General features: G+C 48.3%; 1 non-coding gene and 1 pseudogene across 1 annotated transcript; both read right to left on the bottom strand.

Moving 5' to 3' along the window:
- Positions 1-2951: 2951 nt before the first annotated feature.
- LOC101599893 lies at positions 2952-5493 on the bottom strand (annotated as a pseudogene).
- On the bottom strand, positions 3398-3501 carry LOC123462531. Its single transcript, XR_006638343.1, has one exon. It is a non-coding gene; the product is annotated as a U6 spliceosomal RNA (small nuclear RNA).
- Positions 5494-5736: the final 243 nt, after the last annotated feature.

The raw sequence follows: 5736 nt of genomic DNA, 5'->3' as shown, positions 1-5736 counted from the left end.
CTGAAATTCTTCTCCTTCTGGTATTCCAATGATTCTGATATTAGGACGTTTAAGTGTATCCCACAATTCCCTCATGTTCTGTTCACAGGAACTTTTGAACTTACTGAAATTTTTGAACTCTTGAACTGTTTCTTCCATCCTGTCTTCCATATCAGAGTTTCTATCCTCCATTTCGCTGACTCTATTCTTGAAAGCCTCTAGAGAGTTTTGGACTTGTTCAATTAAGTTTGTATTTTCTACTACTTTCCTATGTATCACTTCCATCGCTCTGTACAGCTCCCTTTTCACCTCGTTTTCTGATTTTCTTGATGATTCTTGGAATTCCTCGCATTTCTTTAGGTTTTCATTTAGTGTGGCCAGCTGATTTTTAACGTCCTCTTTTTTTTTTTTTTTTCACTCTCCTTCAACTCTCTTAACTCTCTTTGAATTCCTCCAATGTCTTATCATATTGCTCTAGCTTAGTAATGGTAGCATCCACATGATTATCAGTCCTTTCTTGCTTTCCTGAAAGTTCTAGTAGTAGGTTGGTCAGGGTTGTATTGCTCATAGCTTCCACTTGATGTTCTGATCCTAAAAACTCTTCTATGTTTTGGTTAGATGTAATCCTTGTTGTACTGGGTGATCTATCTGGATTTTCTTGCATTTTACTTTTCATGTTATTTCTTTTGCACTGTGGTCTACCCATGACAGCATATGGGCAGGTAGGTGGGTGGGCCAGCCTGGGCTCTAGCTCATTGGGAATCCAAGGCAGCCTGGGGCAGTTGCCAAGCAGCCTGGGTTTTTGCTCTCTCTTGCCAAACCACCTATCTACTGCCTGACAAGGGTGCCAAATTTGCCTGAATTCTCACCCAGTAATGCACCAACGCTGCCTGCCTTTGAGCTTGGAGGGGGACTGAGGTAGCAAGCCCTGAAGCTGCCCAAACTCTGGCTGGGAACACTGAGACCTGCAAACAGTGTGTGCTCCCCTGCCACAGGGGAGTGGGGATGGTCAGCGACGGACAGATAGGGGATGGCATCTGAGCTGGCACTAGTGACTCAGTCTGGGCTTGTGTGGCCCTTGCTGTGGGACTGGGGCCACGGTATGTGCAACTGTAGTGCAGAGGCAGCTGCGGTGGGCACGGGATCAGGGCACAGCAGAGGCTGGCTGGTGGACGTGTGATCGGAGCACAGCAGTGGCAGGTCTGGTAGCCGCTGGATCAGAGCACAGCGGCGGCAGTCCTCATGGGTGTGTGAATGGAGCACAGTGTGGCGGGCTGGCACGTGCAATCGGAGCACAACGGCGGAGGTCCCCACGGGTGTGTGATCGGAGTACAGTGGTGGAGATCCCCACGGGTGTGAGAACGGAGCACAGCGGTGGAGGTCCCCATGGGTGTGCGAATGGAGCACAGCGCAGTGAGCTGGCAGGTGTGCAATTGGAGTACAGGTGCTTGGAGCGCAGGGCGTGATGGCTGTATGGGGGGAGTAGACTACCCACCACAGAGGGGATCCGCAATTCCCTGTTTTACCCCACTCTGTGCCCTCCCACTGGCAAGAAGACCCTGATAACCCTTAATTTCTTGCCTTTCTTTCCCTGGTATTTGAAGTGCAGCAAGGCAGTCACCATCTTGGCCGGAAGTCTCTTGATATTTAATTTTTTAAAGTTTTTAGGAGTAGTGTGTGTGTGTGTGTGTGTGTGTGTGTGTGTGTGTACATGCATACATATATGTCAGGGTTTCTTGCTAGTGGAAATGAATGCCTGTCTGGCTTTACATAGATGATTTAGGAATAGATCCCAGGGCTGCCAGGCTTTGCAAACAAATGTCTTTAACCACTTAGCAATCTCCCAGCTCCTGGTATTTCTTAATTTTTAGTACCTTTTTTTGTTTTTTGTTTTTGTTTTGAGACAGGGTCCTACTCTGGCCCAGGTTGCCTAGAAACTTATGTAGTTGAAGCCACCTAGCATCTTGAAAGAAGCTTTATATCTCAGTCTTTGAATTGACAAGATTAAGGATGTAAGCTGCCATGCCCACCCTATTCATGCATATACTCTATGCTGGTTTGGTTTGTGCTTGTATAATGCTCAGTTGGATTTTAGGTTTGTTCTGTATTTTTATACACCCAGCTTATTATTGGTTTTATGTTTCTTTGTTGTTTTTGTTTTTACCAAGGTAATGTCTCCCTCTAGCTCAGGCTGACCTGGAATTCACTATGCAGTCTCAGACTGGCCTCAAACTCACAGTGATCCTCTTAGCTTTGCCTCCAAAGTGCTGGGATTAAATGTATGTGCTACCATGCCTAGCTCCCAATTTACTATTGGGATCTCTCTACATACACAACCTTTTCTTTCCCTTTCTTTCCAAACTCTTTTTCAGTCTTTCCTCCTTATACTCTCCTCTTTATTTCCCGTAAGTACAACCTTCCATAGCCTCAACAACCTTTAAAATCTGTGGAAACTAACAGTAACCCAACTTCCCTCTCTTAGATACTTGTGCCACTTCCACCTTTTTCAAATTTAATACTAGTCCTCATCCTAACCCACCCTACATCATGCTCACTTTTTTTTTTTTTTTTTTTGTCCAAGAGTAAAGCTTTATTTTGCTTTCCAAAAACTCTTCATTTCTTCCTTGCCAAGTAGCAATTTTCTCCCCTTCATTGCTAAGGCTCAGGGCTCCAGACTGAAGCAGTTTGAGCCAGATGCCCAGGTCCACACGCCTGTGCCCTTTACAGCACATTTCCTATGACCATGAAATCAGCTGTCCTGCTTACTGCTTTGGCATTCTGTCAGGTTATGAGCAGGCCTGGGCAGAACTGCATACCCCCATTCCTTCCAGCTGGTTTCTTGGTCACTTCCCTGGATACTAAAACAAACAGGTGGTGTGCTCTGCCTTGCTAACTCAAACCAAGGGGGAGGAGGAAGCAAAAATATCCCAGATATGTGAACAATCAGAGGAGTATCTGGCAGCACACTTGATCTTTTATAGTTTAACTTTAACCAGAGTCAATGCCTTCAAGCAACCAGTAGCCTTGTCACACTCCAAGCCTTAATGTTCAGAATCCATTTAGATACTGCCTTGGTGAGAGGTGCCCAACCCCCCACATTGCTTTGTTCAAAATGGGCTCCCAGTGACACCAACTGCTCCCCAGTTGCTCAGTGAGGCAGAAGGTGGGATTTTTCCAACACTGTTCCAAGGCTGCTTCATCATTTCCTGTTCCCACCCAGAGGCGGAAACGGGCAGTCACTTGGATAGGGTCACAGCAAGTCAGTGACATTCAAGATTGGGACATCACTTTGTCCTCCAGCACCAGTTTGAAAACTGAAAACAACTCCCCAAGGATGTGGGGGAGAGAAATAAGGGGATGTGGGACAAGGCATGTAATACACAGAGTAACAATGGGAAGAACCTTGGCCTTTTTTATGAAAAATCTGCAATGCTTCACAAATTCGCATGTCATCCTTGCACAGGGGCCACGCTAATCTCCACATTGTTCCAACCTTAGTATGTGTGCTGCAGAAGCAAGCGCGAACCTGAGCCTTTTAATGTGCACTCCGAGGAGTTTATAATGCAGTGATGGAGTGTGTTTCTTTTTTTCGAGGTAGGGTCTCACTCTAGCCCAGGCTGACCTGGAATTCACTATGTAGTCTCAGGGTGGCCTCGAACTCATGGCAATCCTCCTACCTCTGCCTCTTGAGTGCTGGGATTAAAGGTGTGCACCACCATGCCAGGCAAAGTGTGTTTCTTAAACAGAGTTAACTATAGAACTAAAGATTTTTGACAGGCACTAGGACTCCGATGAACAAGCTCTGGTCAGGATGATTCTGAGGCTTCTGTAAACATATATAAGGTGTAAAACTCTTGCCGCCGGCCACTAGCCACTGACTTCAAAATGTAATGCTGGATCCAACATGACTGTCAGGTTGCACTTTCTGGTTTGTGCTTTAGCAAGAGTTTATGGAATTGTTCTACTTTCAGATCAAAGCTCCGGGAAGAGAACCCTGCCTGGAAAAAGTTCACTGGAGTCAGAAGGTACTTGAGTGCCAGATCCTTGGACTCAGTAGCTAGAACAGGAATGGCCTTGCTACTGTGAGACGGGGTACATCCTGGTTGGCCTGCGCATCTTGGTTCCCCAAATCTGGGGATTCATCTCCTCTTGATATCAAAGGGGACTTTAAGCCAATTTCTTCTGTGGCTTCTGGAGAGATAAACTCCTCATCTGTAGACTTTAACTGTACTGAAAAGCTTAAGGGGGAAGTCAACGTAGTCACTACCTCTTGAGACTCACAGAAAGAGACTGGCTCATCCCATTCTTTGCAGCCAAAGTCTGGGAGTAACTGCTTCTTGGCCTGCAAAGGACAAGGACAGAGGGAGAGCTTCTCAAGGTCTCCAGGCCAGGGGAAAAGGTTTTCTTTCTTGTGCTTCTTTGTGTCTCTATCAGCACTTTCCTCCGGGGACTCAAACACAACCCCTGGGATCTTTGGCTTCTTTGGCCTCCTTTCTAACAGCCAGAACACACTCGCCTTCCTAGAAGCACTCATATATTGCTGTACAGAGTCTGGAATGAGGGGGACAGGCAGCCTAGGACTCAGGCTGTCCTGGGAGTAGTTTCCACAGGGCTGCCGACTGATAATGGGCACCACCTGGCAAGGCTTCAGCCCTGCAATAAAGGCACGCAGCTCAGAGTAGGAGGAATGATCAGAGTAAGGGATGATGTGGACGTCAGGGTGGGGGCTGCGGATCTTCTGGCTCGTGGGAAGGATAGCAATGGTAGGGTGGGTCTGGTTCCAATGAAGCATGGCAGAGTGGCAGATCTCCATATGGTCCAGAGCATGGATGTGGCCGGCCCTTTCATCCACCGTGAATATATCTGCCAGGCCCAGAAGCTTTACCAACTCCAGATGCCGAGGACTCAATACCACCCAGGTCCAAAACTCCAGGGCCAGTTTCTCCAGTAGTGATTCCTTTCCCAGGCTGTAAAGTCCAATCTTTATGTGATGTGGGTACTTTCGGATGAGATGGATAATTTGTTGTGCAGCTTCCTGTCGGGAAGGAAGAACGTGGGCTGGGTTGCAATTGGTGTTGTCCAGGTATAAAGTGTGGATCTGTTTCCCCACTGACAGGGCTGGCTCCTTCAGCATGGATGGCGTGTATCGAAAATCACCTGTGTAGAGAATTGTTCCAAAGGATCCTTCAAAGAGAAACATGACAGAACCAGGGCAGTGATGGGCATCAATGAGAGTTACAGTCATGGTCTCTGGGCCAATTTCATCTAGAGGTAATACATGGCTCTCACCGACCTCCAGGGCTTGGATCCACTGCTTGGACACCTATAGGTGATGGTGCAGGAGGTGGGTGGTGATTGGGAAGCAGTAGAGGGGCCACTCCCACATGCTGTACAGGCTCACCATGTGGTCCGACTGCATGTGGGAAAAAAAGAAGAGCCACGCGGAGCCTGCCCGGCACAGGCTCCAGAAGTCCAATGCAATGGGCATGTGTGTGGGATCAGGGTCCCGTTCATGGTGACAGGGCTGGAATCCCCGCTGGGGTCTTCACAGGGACAGAGTTCTAGCATGAGGACTCCGCCATGGTGCCCCAAAGAAGGGCATGCTGGAGCCAGAACCAGGCCTCGGGCCCTCAGGGAAGAGCAGCCCAGTAGAGTGGGCAGTGACTAGCGTGGGCAGGAAGGAGGTGGTCGCGCTTGGGACCGTGAGAGCTGGGGTCCACACCCCGAGGAAGTCCCTGAGGGAGCCACGCCCCGCAC

Source organism: Jaculus jaculus, chromosome 7, assembly GCF_020740685.1.
Source record: "Jaculus jaculus isolate mJacJac1 chromosome 7, mJacJac1.mat.Y.cur, whole genome shotgun sequence".
In the NCBI taxonomy this organism is placed as follows: domain Eukaryota; kingdom Metazoa; phylum Chordata; class Mammalia; order Rodentia; family Dipodidae; genus Jaculus; species Jaculus jaculus.
Note: the sequence above shows the minus strand (reverse complement) of the source record. Positions and strands in the feature narration are given on the sequence as shown.